Genomic DNA, 20,109 nt, shown 5'->3' on the forward strand with positions numbered 1-20,109 from the left:
TGCAGGCATTAATACGCAGCGGTCAGTGCAGGCATTAATACGCCGCGGTCAGTGCAGGCATTAATACGCAGTGGTCAGCGCAGGCATTAATACGCAGTGGTCAGCGCAGGCATTAATACGCAGCGGTCAGTGCAGGCATTAATATGCAGTGGTCAGTGCAGGCATTAATACGCAGTGGTCAGTGCAGGCATTAATACGCAGCGGTCAGTGCAGGCATTAATACGCAGCGGTCAGTGCAAGCATTACGCAGCGGTCAGTGTAGGCATTAATACGCCGCGGTCAGTGCAGGCATTAATACGCAGCGGTCAGTGCAGGCATTAATACGCAGCGGTCAGTGCAGGCATTAATACGCAGTGGTCAGTGCAGGCATTAATACACCGCGGTCAGTGCAGGCATTAATACGCAGCGGTCAGTGCTGGCATTAATACGCAGCGGTCAGTGCAGGCATTAATACGCTGCGGCTCGGGGGAGCTACCTACTGTGACCTCCCCGAGCAGAAGGGCACGGTCCTCAGGAGCCGGAGTCAGCCCTGAGAGGGCCTACCTCCACCAGTCACTTTATATTACATCCACACTGAGAGAGTGAGAGAGAGGGAGGGAGAGGATGAGCGGGGGGGAGAAAGAGAGAAGAGGCACAGGGGGAGAAGAGTTATAGGTAGAGAGAGAGGAGAGAGATCCAGAATATACAGAAATACCAAAGAAAGAAAAGCAGCACCAGCAGGCAGTGCAGCAGTCAGTGCAGCAGTCAGTCCACAGTCCAGTGCAGCAGGCAGTGCAACAGGCAGTGCAGCAGGCAGTCCACAGTCCAGTGCAGCAGGCAGTGCAGCAGTCAGTGCAGAAGTCAGTCCACAGTCCAGTGCAGCAGGCAGTGCAGCAGTCAGTCCACAGTCCAGTGCAGCAGTCAGTGCAGCTGGTAATGCAGCAGTCAGTCCACAGTCCAGTGCAGCAGGCAGTGCAGCAGTCCAGTGCAGCGGGCAGTGCAGCTAGCAATGCAGCAGTCCAGTGCAGCAGCCCAGTGCAGCAGGTAGTTCAGCAGGCAATGCAGCAGTCCAGTGCAGCAGGCAGTGCAGCATGGGTAAAATCCACTGTGTACACAGACCTTTCAAACACCACCAATCTTCATCGGCCAGACGGGAGGTGATATATGTGACTGTCTGCCAGCGTAAATTAGGCAGTCCAGCCCGCTGTGTGGTAAAGCATGACGGGGGCCGGAGAGTGCACTAACTCAGGCAGCCCGGTGCCATGCGCACCGGATTCTCCACGGTGCTTTTTGCTGGCCCATAAATCACCGGCCTAGGAAAATGAATCGCCGGCCGTCAGCGCTGGACGCACCAGCTGGCACCGCCATCACCTGACCAGCAGGAAGCCCGTACCGAGGAGCATCCATGCCGACACGGCGAAGAGGCTGGAATCAAGAAAAATGAGGCGAAGAGACCGACGGAGCCGAGCCTCTGTGGTCTCTCATTAGACTCCTCTGGCCTCCTCCTCCTCCTCCTCCTGCTCCTCCTCCTGCTCCTTCTCCTCCTCCTCCTCCTGCTCCTCCTCCTGCTTCTCCACCTCCTCCTCCTTCTCGTTCTTGCAACTCGGGCTGCTCGCTGCTCCTCAGACAAATGGGCACCCAGATTGTATTTCACGAGTCACTCAAGGGAAGGAGGAAAAATGTACAGAAATGATCCCCCCTGGGCTCCTCACACGTCTAAAGTCAGATGTCTGGAGAGACAGCAGGCTTGAGGCACAGCACAGGGCCTTTGAGGGGGGACAGTTTTGTATTCACAGTGATTATAATGGGGTTATTTTACAGATAGTAATGACTCGACTAAACTGTGGATTCCAGTCGGCATTCAGATGTGGTTAACAAAAAACATGTTGATGAATAGATTTTTTCGCAATGTAGCCGAGTTGCTGGTGGAGAGCCCACTTATATGCTGACCGCTGTGAATATGAGGAGCCGAGTGGGCGTCAGAAGCGAGGCACAAATGGGAGGAAATTACATCAATATACAGCCCTACAGAGAGAGTAACATGACCCTGAAACAACACTAACGTTATCCTCTTCGATGGGTGAAGATGCCACGTTAAAGAAACCCAAATGATCAGAGAAGATAACTCTACCTAGCAGCATACCACCCTGCATCCCACAGCTGGCTTGCTTCTGAAACTAAGCAGGGTTGGTCCAGGATGGAGAGACCAGATGCTGCTGGAAGTGGTGTTGGAGGGCCAGTAGGAGGCACCCTTTCCTCTGGTCTAAAAAAAAAATATCCCAATGCCCCAGGGCAGTGATTGGGGACATTTCCCTGTATAGTTTGCTGTCTTTCGGATGGGATGTTAAACAGGTGTCCTGACTCTCTGTGGTCACTAAAGATCCCATGGCACTTATTGTAAGAGTAGGGGTGTTAACCCAGGTGTCCTGGCTAAATTCCCAATCTGGCCCTCATACCATCACGGTCACCTAATCATGCCCAGCTTACAATTGGCTCATTCATCCCCTCTCCTCTGTAACTATTCCCCAGGTTGTTGCTGTAAATGACAATGTGTTCTCAGTCAACTTACCTGGTAAAATAAGGTAAATAAAATGTTAAAAAAATATACACAGCCAGATGTTTTTTCCCTCTGCTCTGGGATGGAGACGACTAGCTGACAAACAGCAATGCAACTGGGTTTAAAATTTAAAAAAACGTTCAAAATGTCAGATTTTGCCTGATGCGTCTAAAATTGCCATGAACGTGAGACTGGTGCTACTGCACGTCACTCATCTTGACTGACACAGACACTTTTCTGTAGTCACCCCCACACACCACCAGCAGTTTTAGCTTCATTTCTTTCCTGCTGCACCCGTCCTCTAGAGCGCCCTGTCTATCACTGTCTGAAGAGAGGATTAGTTAGCCTAGCCACCTCTCTCTTCCTGCTCAAATGAATTTGTCATGGCCACCTGGTGATGAATGGTAGGAAAGACGATGTAAATTGGCTCTGGGATCAGTTAGGGTGGCAAGGTGAAGTCTGGCCAGGCAGACTGCCCCTGTCTCCCACCTCACCTCTTCATCCTTCCATGCCACTGGTCCAGGCAGTGATCCCCTGTGGGGCTCCCAGGTGCACATCTACTCCACACACCTGTAGCCAGCCAGCCTGCCAACCTACCTACCTACATCATCAGCCCGGCATCTGTTTTGACAAGGTGTCCAATTCGATCATCACATCTCAAGATCCTTGCTTGGACACAGTGGATATTGTCAGTCTAGTGTCTATTGCTCTTGCGTCCATATCCAAGAGGTGAGTTTCTTTGAGGGGTAAGATGACCTAACACAAAGTATCCTGCACCTACCTCAAGCTGAAAGCAACGCACATGGTCTTATATCGGCTGTATTTCATCCCACTTAAAGATAAGTTATATGAAACCACAATGTATGTCTTTAAGGAAGTACAAAGAATAGAAACTGTAGCTTAAATACAGTCCAGATGATCATCTATTCTAGACTGTAGAAAGTTGCACAACTCCACTCTCTCCTTCCTGTAGTAGATGAGGCTCAGCGGCAACCAAAACAACTGCTCTCTAAGTTCTTGTGGGTCCCTGGTCTCCGCCACCCCCTTCCATTTCAACTGTAATAATGTAACCATGCAAATGCTGTGCGGTGAGAGGTTTGTGCCCCCCTCTCCGAGACATTATTCCCAGCTGTCAGAGCCCTTGACTTGACCACCCAGGGGAGGAGAGAAGGGGAAGTCATCAGCGCTATCACAGCCCAGGCTGGTGCACTCTGTATGCCGCAAGGCAGCCGCTCCAACTCGTAGGCCTTGACGACTTCACTAAAACATCCCATTTACAGTCAGACCCCATTTGGAAATGAAAATCAAAATCGTTCAGTTGTTTTTTTCAAAATCTGTTTGGCTGACCGAAATGGCACCGGAGAAAAGGGAACCTTTTTCTCCCACGGCGCTGCTATTCTACCCACATCTCCAGGATATTTAGAATTCATCATTTTCCATTCCTGACATCTGCCGCTGATTATGCTGTTAGGGCTGGCTGGAATTAGCCACTTTCGGGAGCCGGCGCTAATGTGCCAGTGGGCATGCCATAAGGAAGGTAGGGGGTTGGGGGGGGGGGCCTTTCACAATCCTAACGTGTAATTAGGAGCCATTTTGGAGCTGCCTTCCACCACCAAAATTAGTTGTCTTTTATTAATCAGGCAGGCCAGCACAATGGCATACTGGGCCCCCATATACTCTAACACTAAATGTTGTTCTTAATTACAGGGCTGGGGGTTAGGCAGCCCTGTTAGTAAGGAAAGGGCTGGAGCTCTTATGTGTATGACCCACCCCTGAATATATTCTGCTTTCCAAATCCATGCAGAACACACAAACATCAGACCAACTGAACACACACTCAACGCTCACACACTCCATACTCAGACATATAGAACGCAAAATGAACTTCACAAATGCATGGTCCATTAAATACATTAGCATATGTTGAATGGCAGCTCCACTAGTGAATGAGATGATCATATATGTGATTACAAGTACTGGCCCTCCATGTTTAGTGTAAGTGCTGTGACCCTGACTGTATGTGCCCATCAATGCTAATGCACTCATTACTAGTGATGAGGACGAGCGTGTGCGTGTGCATGTGCGCGTGTGTGTGTGTGTGTGTGTGTGTGTGTGTGTGTGTGTGTGTGTGTGTGTGTGTGTGTGTGTGTGTGTGTGTGTGTGTGTGTGTGTGTGTGTGTGTGTGTGTGTGTGTGTGTGTCTTCTAGGCTCATGTGGAATACATAATATGTTGCTGTAGCAACAGGGCACACTGAATAATGGACATGGCAAAACATTACTATTCCAAAAAGTGGAGAGTACTTTTACATTCATGGGGGGAGAGCTAGGGCAATGATGAATCTTAGATTCTCTGAGTGACGTAATAGTGGTTCTTCTAAATCGCTAACACCTACAAAAACTCCCTCCAATCTCTCCCAAATGTCCTTCATCGCTCTGCATCAGAAAAACACTATCCTCACTTTCATTCCGAAAAGAGCGTCTGATTCCTTTCAACAGGCGGTGGATAACACTGGCCCTTCCTTTGTCCACTAGCTGCACTGCAGTGGGAGGTGTCACATCACAGAGGTCATTACCGCCTGTAAAACCTATAGTCTGCATCTCACATGGCACCCCATTCCCTACGTAGTGCACTATATAGGAAATAGGGTTTCATTTGGGAAACACCCATAGTCTGCCTTGGGACTCATCAGACAGCTCGCTTGACAAGAGAGCCTGTCAGTCAAAGCATTATTGACTGGATGTATACTAGTGGACAGAAGTGGGAGCAATGTGTCAATAAGGGTCAGAGGTGCCTTTGGTGTTATGATCACAATGGAGTGCCAATGGAGCAGCTGCAGTCACAGCGAGCATTGGGACTAGGAGGCCCCTGGTGTAAGGACATTATACACTAAGCATATTAAAGGTATAGGATGACCAATTTGATAATAATTATAGATCTGGGTCCATTTTCACAAAAGGTTTCAGAGGGTCATGGCTAGAAGGGATCCAGCTTTTGTCAGAATAGATTTTCCATAGCAGGTTTAGGAGAATTTACGCAGCAGGTTAGGAGAATAAATGTGGCAGGTTAGGAGAATTAGGTTAAGGTTAGGAAAAGGGTTAGCTAAAATACTAAATAAATAAAATAATTGTTACGTATATTTGACAAAAGCTGGATCCCATCTAGACATGACTGTTTCAGAGTAGAGGAGTGCTGATATAGGATCAGATTTCCCTTTAGATCATAATGAATAAGAGGATATGTATTGTCTCATGTAGCTCAGTTAGAAGAGCATGGCGCTTGCAATGCAAGGGATGTGGGTTTGATTCCAATGGGGGACTAGTAAGAAAAAAACCAAGAAAATGTATGCACTCTAGATAAGAGAGTCTTCTCAATTACTTAAATAAAAAAAGATATGGACCTGATCCTAAATCAGCACTCTTACTCGGAGCCCCTTTTTGAATACAGGCCCTGCTATTTAACCCTTTACTGCAGTGGGCTAAATCAGGGTCTCACAGAGTGATTCTTGGTCGTCTAAGACAAATCTACTTTGAAACAAAATTATACACCTAGCACACATGGCTATGGGCTTAAAAAAGAAGGCATGTCAGATATAGAGTTGACATTTATTCAATTTTGAGTTTGCATCCCAATATTACACTTTATATAAATCACAGAAGACTGAAATATAACAAAACTGTTTGACATAGAAATATTTTTTTAATGATGAAATTATGAAAAATATTAATAACAATCCACCCATGATGCCAAAGAAGGCGCTTTTGGTCATTAACTGCAGGAAAGGGCTACCTTCTCCCTCACCAAGACAGAAAACAGTTAGTTACTTTCTAAAATGGTCAAAACCCACAGTTTATTAGTATGTTATGCAGGTGTATATAGCTTTGCTGCAGTGATCAGGGTAGACTTTCCAGCATGTTTTAAAATGGCATCGACTGTAGTGCTCCCAAGTGTGCCCCCTCATTGTCACCCACCTCAGGTCTCCTCAGGGTCCCCCTGGGAGGGCGGAGAGGGCGGGTAGGGGAGCGAAGGAGCTGTGCTGTCTCTGACGGTGAGCCACTGGGGATTGGAGGCGACCGACGGCGCGCTGAAGCCTGAGTGTGCACCTGCGCTGTCTGTCACAGGGCTACAAACACAGACTTATGTGACACATGACAGGACAGCAGTTGAGGCTGCAGCACTAGAAGTCAAGACCCGGGTGACAGTGTGGATGAGGTGCACGCAGCTAAACTCCATAACATCCCTCCCTCGACCACTAGCATCCCAGCCTCTCTCTCTCTCCTTCTGTCTCTCTCTCGCCTCCTCTACTTCTCTCCTTTAAAATATGTCAGGGTCCTGCTGGGTTCAAGCCCACAGCCATAGAATGTCTGAAAAGACTGTCTGTGAAGTGTGACTGGCTCAGAGGAGGGGAGCTGATGTGCTGCAGTCTGACAGAGAGAGCTTCACGAGGAAACCGAGACGAACAGGCTCTTAAGATGAATTTCCCACTCTGCATTACTAAACTAAACTGATATCCAATTATGTTCCCCACATTGACAGGCTAACTGAGTGGTGGCGAGCCGCACCATAGCTCTGCAGCGCGGCAGTGTGGGCCTGGAGTGTCAGAATTGGCCAGGCACGAGGCAGGCTGAGAAACCCCAGGACCTTGAAGGAGATGTCATGAGGAGGCCGGAGTAAGTCTGCCGCTTGACCGAGCGATGGTCCACACACTTGCCTGAAATCATGACATTGCTGAAGGGGGAAAAACACAATTTTATCATTCAGTGCCATTCGCACCCTCTCTCCCTGTCAAACATGCCATATGTCCCCATCACAGGTTGCCCTGCTGGCTTATCGAGTGTGACAGGGCTATTCACACACTGCTCCCAATCAGACAGCATCTCCTGCAGAAATAAGGGTGTGGGGGTTATGAAAATGCTGCCACCTTGGCACAGTGATGGGCTGTCAGACAGCGGGCACCAACCTCCACAGGGCTCTGGCTGAGGACCTGCCAGCCAGGGGAGAGGGGCAAAGGTCCGGGGTCAGGATTTGGAGACACACACACACACACACACACACACACACACACACACACACACACACACACACACACACACACACACACACACACACACACACACACACACACACACACACACACACACACACAGTCCAGTCACTAATGCAATGAAAGTACAACAACTGGGTTCTGGGTTCATGTGAGGGCATGCTTGTGGGTGCATACAAAGATAGCAATCTAACCACTAGTCCATTTTCCTAACCACCAGCGATTTCTGGCACTAATTAGCATAATATTTATAAGACATTAAGATATTAATACATTTTCACACAATAAGTTGCATACGCGACCGTTTGAAAGATGGGGATCTTCCATATAAGGCCAGTGCCCGCCCACCCACAACCTCCTTCTGAGGCTGAAAAAGATGACAGCTAGATAGGAACATGGGGATAGAGTCCTCTGAGACATGTAGCCCAGAGGGAAAAGGTTACAACGATAGAAGAGACCAGAGATAGCCAGACTGGTAAATTGGGCTGAGGAACAGAAGTTGGGTTTTGGAGAGACGCCATCAGTGCGTGCTCTGCACAGATAGACGTGGTAATGGACAGTGAGGAAGAAGAGCCAAATGCAGTGGGAAGATGTGTGTTGAGGAAGAATAGTGCCAAGTAAAAACCATATTCTGCTAGCTCAGATATTGAACCTCATGAAAGTGAGGATGAATTACCTGTGGTGGCATGTTTTATTTATTTAACTAGGCAAGTCAGTTAAGAGGCAAGTCAGTTATTTTCAATGACAGCCTAGGAACAGTGGTTTAACTTCCTTGTTCAGGGTCGTTTGAACTTGCAACCTTTCGGTTACTAGTCCAACGCTCTAACCACTAGGCTACACTGCCGCCCCATGTGTGGTGAAGACCTGAGCAAAGGATAATTCGGGCCCAGTGGGAGTGACATTTTTTGAGAAAGTAGATCGCTGTTTATTGGCTGATCCACATATAGTCTCAGGCTGGGTAGAAAATAAGTTGGGTACTAATAAATCGGTGAGGGTAGTGCGAAGTAGACTTGTGATTATTTTCCGTGTTTCTTCGCATCACGCAAAGGTCATGTTGCAGCAGTGTGTAGGAGGGAGATTCCGAGATGTGAGAAGTGTACAGGAGGGCATGGGACAAAGGAATGTGTAGTATCGGTGGACAAAAACTGTGTGTGAATTGTTGGGGTGCCCATGTTGCTGGGGATCAGAAGTGCCCGGTGCGAGAGAGACAGGTTGAGGTTGCCAGGGTCGGAGTAGAACAGAAGATGTCGTATGTTAAGGCAGTGAAGAGAGTAGAGGATGATGGGTCGAAGGTGAGTAGTAGGCTTAAGGTCAATACAGATTGATACTAATTTTTGTTTCAGTAAGGCTGGCTTCTTAGCATTCATTGCCATGGTTTAGGATCAGTTAGGGTCAATGTAGTGGAATGGGGTGGTGATTTTTATTTGTTTGAAATAGTGGTAGGCCTATATAGGTGTAGGGTTAGTTGGTTGGGCAATTTTTTCCTTTTCCCCCCTTCCTTTTTCATTTTTGTTTCACAAAATGTAACGTGATTGACCACACACTACTACACGGTAGGTGGCGGCACGCACAAACAAAATGTGTGAACGCCATAAAACCAAATAAGAAGAAGAATAAGAACCTCCTGAAATGGTGACAGTTACACTTCGTTCGTGGCAGAGAATAGAAAATATCACAAACTTGTCATATTCTGAAAGCTGATCATCTAAATCAGTAGACTTCACCCCCAAAAACGTATTTTATCATATGAGTTGTGCACTTGTCTGTGTTTGATGAAAAGCTACAAATGGGGTATTAAATTAATTGTCAGGTTTTTCAAACATAACCAGACGATTTTCTGAACAAACCGTCCGCTTTGCGTGCGCAGGCGTTGCAAAATAAATGTACACATACATGTTATTCAATCATTTCATCCAAACTGTTTGCGCGCGTCTGCGTAGGCAGGCTCTAAAATAGAACTTGGTTCTATTTTTTGGACCTGCTGCAAGTCCCACCTCTCCCATCTACTCATTGGTTTTTAGGAGCAAACTAATCCACATGTGCGATTGAAAGATGAACAAGGTCCATACTCCAGTAGGTGGCGGTAATGCACATTAAAGTTGGTTGCCAACTGTTATATAATATCCATAGAAGAAGACAAATGAAGCAGAGACCTTAACCAAAGAAAACTAACTAGGTTTCTCATTTTTATCTGTGGATTAATTGTCAGAGTAGAGAACACATGATTTTGTGTGACTAAAAATGGGTCAACATTATACAAAAATCCAACAAAAAAAGGACTATATGCATTTCAGGTAAAATAACAACCAAATGTTGATTTCCCACGACAAATTAGCTAGCAACAGCAAGCAAGCTAAATGTCCATTAATGTTTCACGTGTGTTTCGACCTGTCCCCAAATTAATATAGTTGGTTCACAGTTGGTTTTGGTATTTTAAATGCGTGTCATGAAAAAAATCAACATGTGCATGATGGCACACGCACGGAGCAAGTTTAATCAGCATGTAAGCTTCAGGGCCTAACTGTACGTTTGCCAAATAGCCTACACACCAATCGCCAAATGCTTTTGGGAACAAACAGAAAAAGTTAACATCAATCCATGGAGGCAGAAAGGACATTGTTGAAGTCCAATTCAAAAAGAGAAAGGCTGTGAAATGGAGAGGTGAAAATAAAGAGAAGGGAGGGCCAGAAAAGTCATGTTTGGTGAAGTGGTAAAAGAGGATGATAGCAGTCTATGTTATGTGATGATTGTGAGGCGCTATACAAATTCGACAGTCACAAGACACTGACTTCAAATAGGGAAGTTCAAGGGAACTGTAGCCTAGGCCTACTGTTCAGATGGGTTAAATGGAAACTGAAAAGTCTATAGCAGGGGTCTCCAAGAGGTCAATCTATGAGTAGCTCGATCATTTTTTACCCATGTGTTCCAACACAAACTGTCATAAACAAATCTCACAAGTATCAGACACAGCCAGCTCCCAGCTATTATCTATTCAAAGCAAGATGGTGCCGACAGAGATGGCCGCCTCGCTTTGAGTCCTTAGGAAACTATGCAGTATTTTGTTTTTTTAATGTATTATTTCTTACATTGTTACCCCAGGAAATCTAAAGTCTTATTACATACAGCCGGGAAGAACTATCGGATATAAGAACGACGTCAACTTACCAACATTACGACCAGGAATACGACTTTCCCGAAGCGGATCCTCTGTTTGGACCACCACCCAGGACAATGGACCTAATCCCAGAAGCCGACCCAAAACAATGGCGCATGCAGAAGGGACAGACGGGGCGGCCTCCTGGTCAGGCTCTGTAGATGTGCACATCGCCCACCGCTCCCGAGTATGCTCCTCGCCAATGTCCAGTCTCTTGACAACAAGGTAGATGAAATTCAAGCAAAGGTTGCCTTCCAGAGAGACAATCGAGATTGTAACATCCTCTGTTTCACAGAAACATGGCTCTCTCAGGATATGTTGTCAGAATTGGTTCAGCCACTGGGCTTCTCCATGCATCGCCCCGACAGAGATAAACTCCTCTCTTGGAAGAGGAAGGGTGGGGGTGTATGCTTCATGTTTAATGACTCATGGTGTAATCATAACAACATACAGGAACTCAAGTCCTTCTGCTCACCCGACCTAGAATTCCTTACAATCAAATGCCAGCCATATTATCTCCCAAGAGAATTCTCATCAATTATCGCCACAGCGGTGTACATTCCCCCTCAAGCAGACACCAAGATGCCCCTCAAGGAACTTCATTGGACTCTATGTAAACTGGAAACCATATATCCTGAGGCTGCATTTATTGTAGCTGGGGATTTTAACAAAGCAAATTTGAGAACAAGGCTACCTAAATTCTACCAGCATATTGATTGCACTACGCGTGGATGTAATACACTCAATCACTGCTACTCTAACTTCCACGATGCATACAAAGCCCTCCCCCGCCCTCTCTTCGGCAAATCCGACCACGATGCCATCTTGCTCCTACTGTCTTATAGGCAGAAACTCAAACAGGATGTACCAGTGACTAGAACCATTCAACGCTGGTCTGACCAATCAGAATCCATGCTTCAAGATTGTTTTGATCACGTGGAATGAGATATGTTCCAGTCAGCCTCAGATAACAACATTGATCTATACACTGACTTGGTGAGTGAGTTTAGAAAGAAGTGCATTGGAGATGTTGTACCCACTGTGACTATTAAAACCTACCCCACAGACGATGCAATCGCCATCACACTGCCCTATCCCATCTGGACAAGAGGAATACCTATGTAAGAATGCTGTTCATTGACTACGGCTCAGCATTCAACACCATAGTACCCTCCAAGCTACAGGGAGGAGATGAAGGCACTCGGAGAGGAGTGTCAGGAAAACAACCTCTCACTCAATGTCAACAAAGGAGATGATCGTGGACTTCATGAAACAGCAGAGGGAGCACCCCCCTATCCACATCGAAGGGACAGCAGTGGAGAAGGTGGAACGTTTTAAGTTCCTTGGCGTACACATCACAGACAAACTGAAATGGTCCACCCACACAGACAGTGTGGTGAAGAAGGCGCAACAGCGCCACTTCAACCTCAGGAGGCGGAAGAAATTTGGCTTGTCACCCAAAACCCTGACAAACTTTTAAAGATGCACAGTCGAGAGCATCCTGTCGGGCTGTATCACTGCCTGGTATGGCAACTGCACCGCCCTCAACCGCAAGGCTCTCCAGAGGGTGGTGTGGTCTGCACAACGCATCAGCAGGGGCAAACTACCTGCCCTCCAGGACACCTCAAACCGCTACCATCCAGAAGGCGAGGTCAGTACAGGTGCATCAAAGCTGGGACTTAGAGACTGAAAAACAGCTTATATCTCAAGGCCATCAGACCCAATCACTGGCCACTTGAATAAATGGATCACTAGTCACTTTAAACAATACCACTTTAATAATGTTTACATATCTTACATTAATCATATCATATGTACAGTTGAAGTCGGAAGTTTACATACACCTTGGCCAAATACATTTAAACTCAGTTTTTCACGATTCCAGACATTTAATCCCAGTAGAAATTCCCTGTCTTAGGTCAGTTAGGATCACCACTTTATTTTAAGAATGTGAAATGTCAGAATAATAGTAGAGAGAATGATTTATTTCAGCTTTAATTTCTTTCATCACATTCCCAGTGGGTCAGAAGTTTACATACACTCAATTAGTATTTGGTAGCATTGCCTTTAAATTGTTTAACTTGGGTCAAATGATTCGGGTAGCCTTCCACAAGCTTCCCACAATAAGTTGGGTGAATTTTGGCCCATTCCTCCTGACAGAGCTGGTGTAACTGAGTCAGGTTTGTAGGCCTCCTTGCTCGCACACGCTATTTCAGTTCTGCCCACAAATTGTCTATAGGATTGAGGTCAGGGCTTTGTGATGGTGACTCCAATACCTTGACTTTGTTGTCCTGAAGCCATTTTGCCACAACTTTGGAAGGATGCTTGGGGTCATTGTCCATTTGGAAGACCCATTTGCGACCAAGCTTTAACTTAATGACTGATGTCTTGAGATGTTGCTTCAATATATCCACATAAATTTCCTACCTCATGATGCCATCTATTTTGTGAAGTGCACCAGTCCCTCCTGCAGCAAAGCACCCCCACAACATGATGCTGCCACCCCCGTGCTTCACGGTTGGGATGGTGTTCTTCGGCTTGCAAGCCTCCCCCTTTTTCCTCCAAACATAACGATGGTCATTATGGCCAAACTATACGGAGCCCTCCACATGGTTGAAAAATGAGAGGTGTACGGAGCTCGATTTGGCCGTACGGGGCTCGATTTGGCCTCTGGAGGCTCCGCAATTGCGTCACACCCTCTGTACGGACCTCTGGACAGCATTTCCAGATCAAGCATAAATTGGCTTTTAAAGGCTCTGCATGGTCAATACATTGACTGTTCACAGTGGCGATTTTAGCACGTAAATCTTGGTGGAGCAAAAAAAAAAAGATGCATGCCAGCAAAGACAATATACAACACAAAACTAAATAATACATTAATTGCACTATAACGGCAACAAGCGGTGCCCACAAACTGTTAGGGCCTACATAAAGCTGTCCCAACAGCAGAGCTTTCTTTCCAGCACAATGGAGTGAATCCCTACCACCGCTACACCTGGCTATCAGCGGAGCCTTGTTTGGCAGCGAATCAATTAATTTAGCCTCATTTACTGCCTTTAAAAAAAACATAGCTGATATGTCTGACTTGCTTAAACAAATGTGGTTTCCACTGACAATTGAGATGTACAAACTATGGCATAAGGGAACGATGAGCGGATAAGAGACATTCCGTAATTTCGATTAAGATATTAATGAGCGAGCGACAACGGACGTAGTCAATATAACTATGTGTTCAGCACTTTTGAAATGTACAGTGACAGAATGCAGAACATGGACTGCTCTTACAGTATTTTCCCTGTATAGCAAGTCAGAACCGTAGGATAAATGAAGGGGGCATATAAGCAGACAATGAAACCTCTTACAATATTAGATGATTACATTTCTCAAAAACAGATTATAAGCTACATGTGCAACACCACCAAGTCAGCTAGGAGAAATTAAGAGGTGAAATTAGACCACATTTTTGTGGTGAGGAACATGGGTTGCTAACAGCTTACTACACAACGTACACTTAGTATTACTTACTTAGCTACAGTATACATATCTCCCTTGCATATTACATCATGTATGCAGCAGCACACAAGACATTTTTGGACTCACCTTAGCTTGTGATGTGCTCACTTAAACATGAAGTATATTTTTTGGGCTTGCCTGTTTTGCATGTTATTTTGGCATTAATACGTGTCACATATCAGTTTGCAAAGAATGTAAAAAAAGAATTATGTCATTGAGTTAATAAAGCCGCATACAAACATGGTCTCTTTTTTGTTTTCTTGAGTAAGGCAGCTCCAAAATGCAGGTGTTTCAGCCTAGTGCAGTGCTTTCTGTGGTGGTGGGACGAACGAGCAAAAAATAGGAGCATTGCGCCGTGATTGGCTCAGTGTTCTGTCACTCATCGGGTTCTGTCACTCATGGCACGGTGGTCCTTTGAGGGCAAATTTTGTCATCAGCCTGGCATTTTCTGGATTTATGGTGGGAACTCGGGGAAAAAAAAAACACATAGCCACTGCATTGCGGGGCGGCAGGTAGCCTAGTGGTTAGAGCGTTGGACTAGTAACTGGAAGGTTGCAAGATTAAATCCCCGAGCTGACAAGGTAAAAATCTGTCGTTCTGCCCCTGAACAAGGCAGTTAACCCACTGTTCCTAGGCCGTCATTGAAAATAAGAATTTGTTCTTAACTGACTTGCCTAGTTAAATAAAGGAAAAAAAATGTTTTTGAATAGCTGGCTACTGGTTGCTTTGCAATGCCTGCAGTTAGCCACTGATTCCTTCCAAATGACTCATTGTTGAATTTGCAATTTCCAACTTGTTGTGTAATCTTTACGGCCGATGAGCACCGATACATTTTGTCTATAATTTCTCTCCGTTATTTCTCTTCATATGACAAGGATGAAAAGGATTTGCCAGTAGATTGTCGACTTGATTCATGATGATGATGACTGTTAGCTAAGACTTTGAAAGTAAGATGTTGACATGATCAGTCAAATCAAAGCTACTGTAGATATAACGTGATTTGATGTCATTTTATCTGTGGCCAATGACCTTGAGCCTTCTTGGAAGGGCACTTGTAATATAACTATGGCAGGACTCAAATTTTGGATGTGTACCCTTACTAAGGACTTAAACTTGATGATGATGATGTAGTGTCCCCATGAGTGACAGAACACTGAGCCAATCACGGCGCAATGCTCCTATTTTTTGCTGGTTCGCCCCACCACCCCAGAAAGCACTGCACTAGGCTGAAACACCTGCATTTTGGAGCTGCCTTACTCAAGAAAACAAAAAAGAGACCATGTTTGTATGCGGCTTTATTAACTCAATGACATAATTATTTTTTTGCAAACTGATATGTGACACGTATTAATACCAAAATAACATGCAAAACAGGCAAGCCCAAAAAATATACTTTAGCAAAAAAGAAATATATTTTTGCAAAGAATGTGGGACTCTGGACCACATTGCCTCCGGACAACATTGCTGGATCAAGCATAAATCAGCTTTTAGGGTCAGGTCGGGTGCGGGCCTCAGATTTTCAATTCATCAAATATAGTCGGATGGGTTATTAGCAATTGCAGGCAGGTGCAGGTGAACAAACAGTTGACCCGTACACCACTACATTACAGGGTTGTAGCAAATAAGATAAGCTTTTGAGACCATATCCACATCAGAGGGGTGGAGTTTTCACCTCTTTGCAAGAGGAGTGCTCAAAGCTGCATGTGAGTTGTTATTTCCTTTTGCAGTCAGCCAGCGAACCCACGCACAGAGCAGCAGACACAGTTTTGACCCCAAAAATATTTGTATGCACTTTTGTACATATTCGTATAGCTAGCTAGTGTAGGTAGTATTGATATGGCTAGTGGCAAAAATAAGTAATGGACTATGGCTAACAACACAACAGTGGTAGGCTTGATTACCAACAACGATGAGACAGCCTTCAGGGAGGAGGTGAGAGCCCAGGCAGAGTAGTGCCAGGAAAATAACCAAGCTGTGTCACAGCCGGCCGTGACAGGGAAAGCCATGAGGCGGTGCCCAATGACTTGTGTAGCTGGAGTCTTTAACAATTTTGACTGCCTTCCTCTGACACCGCCTGGTACATTATGAAGGTCCTGGATGACAGTTCAGCCCCAGTGATGTACTGTGCCATACGCACTACCCTCTGTAGCGCCTTGCGGGTAACAAGCAGTTGCCATACCAAGCAGCGATGCAGCCCATCAAGATGCTCTCAATGGTGCAACTGTAGAACTTTTTGAAGATCTGATGGCCCATGCGAAATCTTTTCAGCCTCCTGAAGGGGAAGAGGCGTTGTCGTGCCCACTTCACTGTGTTGCTGTGTGTGGACCATGATGCGCGCTCAGCCCCCCGTTTCCTGTAGTCCACGATCTGCTCCTTTGTCTTGCTGACGTTGAGGGAGAGGCTGAGGTTGTTGTTCTGGCACCCCACTTAGTCACTGTTCTAGCCGGCTACCACCCGGTACTCTACCATGCACCTTAGAGACTGCTGCCATATGAACAGAGTCATTGAACACTGGACACTTTAATGATGTTTACATACTGTTTTACCCACTTTATATGTACAGTATATACTGTATTCTGTTGATGGCTCATCCTATATAACTACTGCTGTACACACCTTTTCTATTCATATACTTTCCATACTGTCTTTACACACCATTATATAAATATATTTATACTCCGGTCTCTGATATTGCTCATTCTGATATATATACAGTTGAAGTCGGAAGTTTACATACACTTAGGTTGGAGTCATTAAAACTCGTTTTTCAACCACTCCACAAATTTCTTGTCAACAAACTATAGTTTTGGCAAGTCGGTTAGGACATCTACTTCGTGCATGACACAAGTAATTTTTCCAACAATTGTTTACAAAACAGATTATTTCACTTATAATTCACTGCATCACAATTCCAGTGAGACAGAAGGTTACATACACTAAGTTGACTGTGCCTTTAAACAGCTTGGAAAATTCCAGAAAATTATGTCATGGCTTTAGAAGCTTCTGATAGGCAAATGGACATCATTTGAGCCAATTGGAGGTGTACCTGTGGATGTATTTCAAGGCCTACCTTCAAACTCAGTGCCTCTTTGCTTGACATGATGGAAAAATCAAAAGAAATCAGCCAAGAACTCAGAAAAACAATTGTAGCCCTCCACAAGTCAGGTTCATCCTTGGGAGCAATTTCCAAACGCCTGAAGGTACCACGTTCATCTGTACAAACAATAGTACGCAAGTATAAACACCATGGGATCACACAGCCGTCACACCGCTCAGGAAGGAGACGTGTTCTGTCTCCTAGAGATGAACGTACTTTGGTGCGAAAAGTGCAAATCAATCCCAGAACAACAGCAAAGGACCTTGTGAAGATGCTGGAGGAAACAGGTACAAAAGTATCTATATCCACAGTAAAACGAGTCCTATATCGACATAACCTGAAAGGCCGCTCAGCAAGGAAGAAGCCACTGCTCCAAAACCGCCGTAAAAAAGCCAGACTACGGTTTGCAACTGCACATGGGGACAAAGATCGTACTTTTTGGAGAAATGTCCTCTGGTCTGATGAAACAAAAATATAACTTTTTGGCCATAATGACCATCATTAAGTTTGGAGAATAAAGGGGGAGGCTTGCATGCCGAAGAACACCATCCCAACTGTGAAGCATGGGGGTGGCAGCATCATGTTGTGGGGGTGCTTTGCTGCAGGAGGGACTGGTGCACTTCACAAAATAGATGGCATCATGAGGTAGGAAAATTATGTGGATAAATTGAAGCAACATCTCAAGACATTAGTCAGGAAGTTAAAGCTTGGTCGCAAATGGGTCTTCCAAATGGACAATGACCCCAAGCATACTTCCAAAGTTGTGGCAAAATGGCTTAAGGACAACAAGGTCAAGGTATTGGAGTGGTCATCACAAAGCCCTGACCTCAATCCTATAAAAAAATGTATGGGCACAACCAAAAAAGCATGTGCGACAAGGAGGCCTACAAACCTGACTCAGCTACACCAGCTCTATCAGGAGGAATGGACCAAAATTAACCCAATTTATTGTGGGAAGCTTGTGGAAGGCTACCCGAATCATTTGACCCAAGTTAAACAATTTAAAGGCAATGCTACCAATTACTAATTTAATGTATGTAAACTTCTGACCCACTGGGAATGTGATGAAAGAAATTAAAGCTGAAATAAATCAATCACTCTCTACACTATTATTCTGACGTTTCACATTCTTAAAATAAAGTGGTGATCCTAACTGACCTAAGACAGGTAATTTTTACTAGGATTAAATTGTGAAAAACTGAATTTAAATGTATTTGGCTAAGGTGTATGTAAACTTCCGACTTCAACTGTACACACTACCGTTCAAAAGTTTGAGGTCACTTAGAAATGTCCTTGTTTTTTAAAGAAAATCCATTTTTTTGTCCATTAAAATAACATTAAATTGATCAGAAATACAGTGTAGACATTGTTAATGTTGTAAATGACTATTGTAGCTGGAAATGGCAGATTTTTTATGGAATATCGACATAGGCGTACAGAGGCCCATTATCAGCAACTGTCACTCATGTGTTCCAATGGCACGTTGTGTTAGCTAATCCAAGTTTATCATTTTAAAAGGCTAATTGATCATTAGAAAAAACTTTTGCAATTATGTTAACTGGCCTTCTTTAGACTAGTTGAGTATCTGGAGCATCAGCATTTGTGGGTTTGACTACAGGCTCAAAATGGCCAGAAACAAAGAACTTTCTTCTGAAACTCGTCAGTCTATTCTTGTTCTGAGAAATGAAGGCCCCGGTGCACAACTGAGCAAGAGGACAAGTACATTAGAGTGTCTAGTTTGAGAAACAGACGCCTCACCTGGCAGCTTCATTAAATAGTACCTGCAAAACACCAGTGTCAACGTCAACAGTGAAGAGGCGACTCCGGGATGCTGCAAAGAAAAAGAGTTGCAAAGAAAAAGACATATCTCAGACTGTCCAATAAAAAGAAAATATTAAGATGGGCAAAAGAAACAGACACTGGACAGAGATTTGTCTTTTTCTTTGCAACTCTGCCTAGAAGGCCAGGAGTGATGGTTGCTGATAATGGGCCTCTGTACGCCTAAGGAGATATTCCATTAAAAATCAGCCGTTTCCAGCTACAATTGTTAATGTTGTAAATGACGATGACTACACTGTATTTCTGATCAATTTGATGTTATTTTGATGGACAAAAAAAAAAAAAAAGCTTTTCTTTCAAAAACAAGGATATTTCTAAGTGACCCCAAACTTTTGAACGGTAGTGTATATTGTGTCGTTTTTTTTTTTTTTCACCTGCGATAACATCTGCAAATCTGTGCACGTGACCAATAAACTTTGATTTGATTTATGATTCTGGAGGATAGGGCAACGGACACGTAACATATGGAGGATAATACCGGCAACTTGGACAGGTAAATTTTGCAGCGATGAATTTTTTTTTTAAGGGCTCCCTGCATCCTCTTTTGGATTATTGTAAGTACATTTGATTTTGATTTGTTCTGCATGTAGAACATGTGTCATTGCTTTTTTTTGTATTTGTATTTTTTAGGACAAGTCCCAAATTGCATTCTATTCCCCATACAGTGCTCTATACTATGGGCCCTGGTCAAAAGTAGTGCACTACATAGGGAATAAAGGTACCATTTGGGACTAAAAGGTCCAGGCTCAAAGTATTACTTTTGTTTTGGTTTAGATAACTAGCAATCTTTATCTTTTCATAGTAGGCTGTTTTTACCTTAGTTAAAAAAAATGTGTGTGTACCACTGGGTAATACTGCCCAATGCTTCCGTGCCTTTGTACATATTTATAATTTTACTTGTGAGTGCACCTCTGTGTGCCTCAAATCA

This window comes from Salmo salar, chromosome ssa24 (assembly GCF_905237065.1).
Source record: "Salmo salar chromosome ssa24, Ssal_v3.1, whole genome shotgun sequence".
Taxonomy (NCBI): domain Eukaryota; kingdom Metazoa; phylum Chordata; class Actinopteri; order Salmoniformes; family Salmonidae; genus Salmo; species Salmo salar.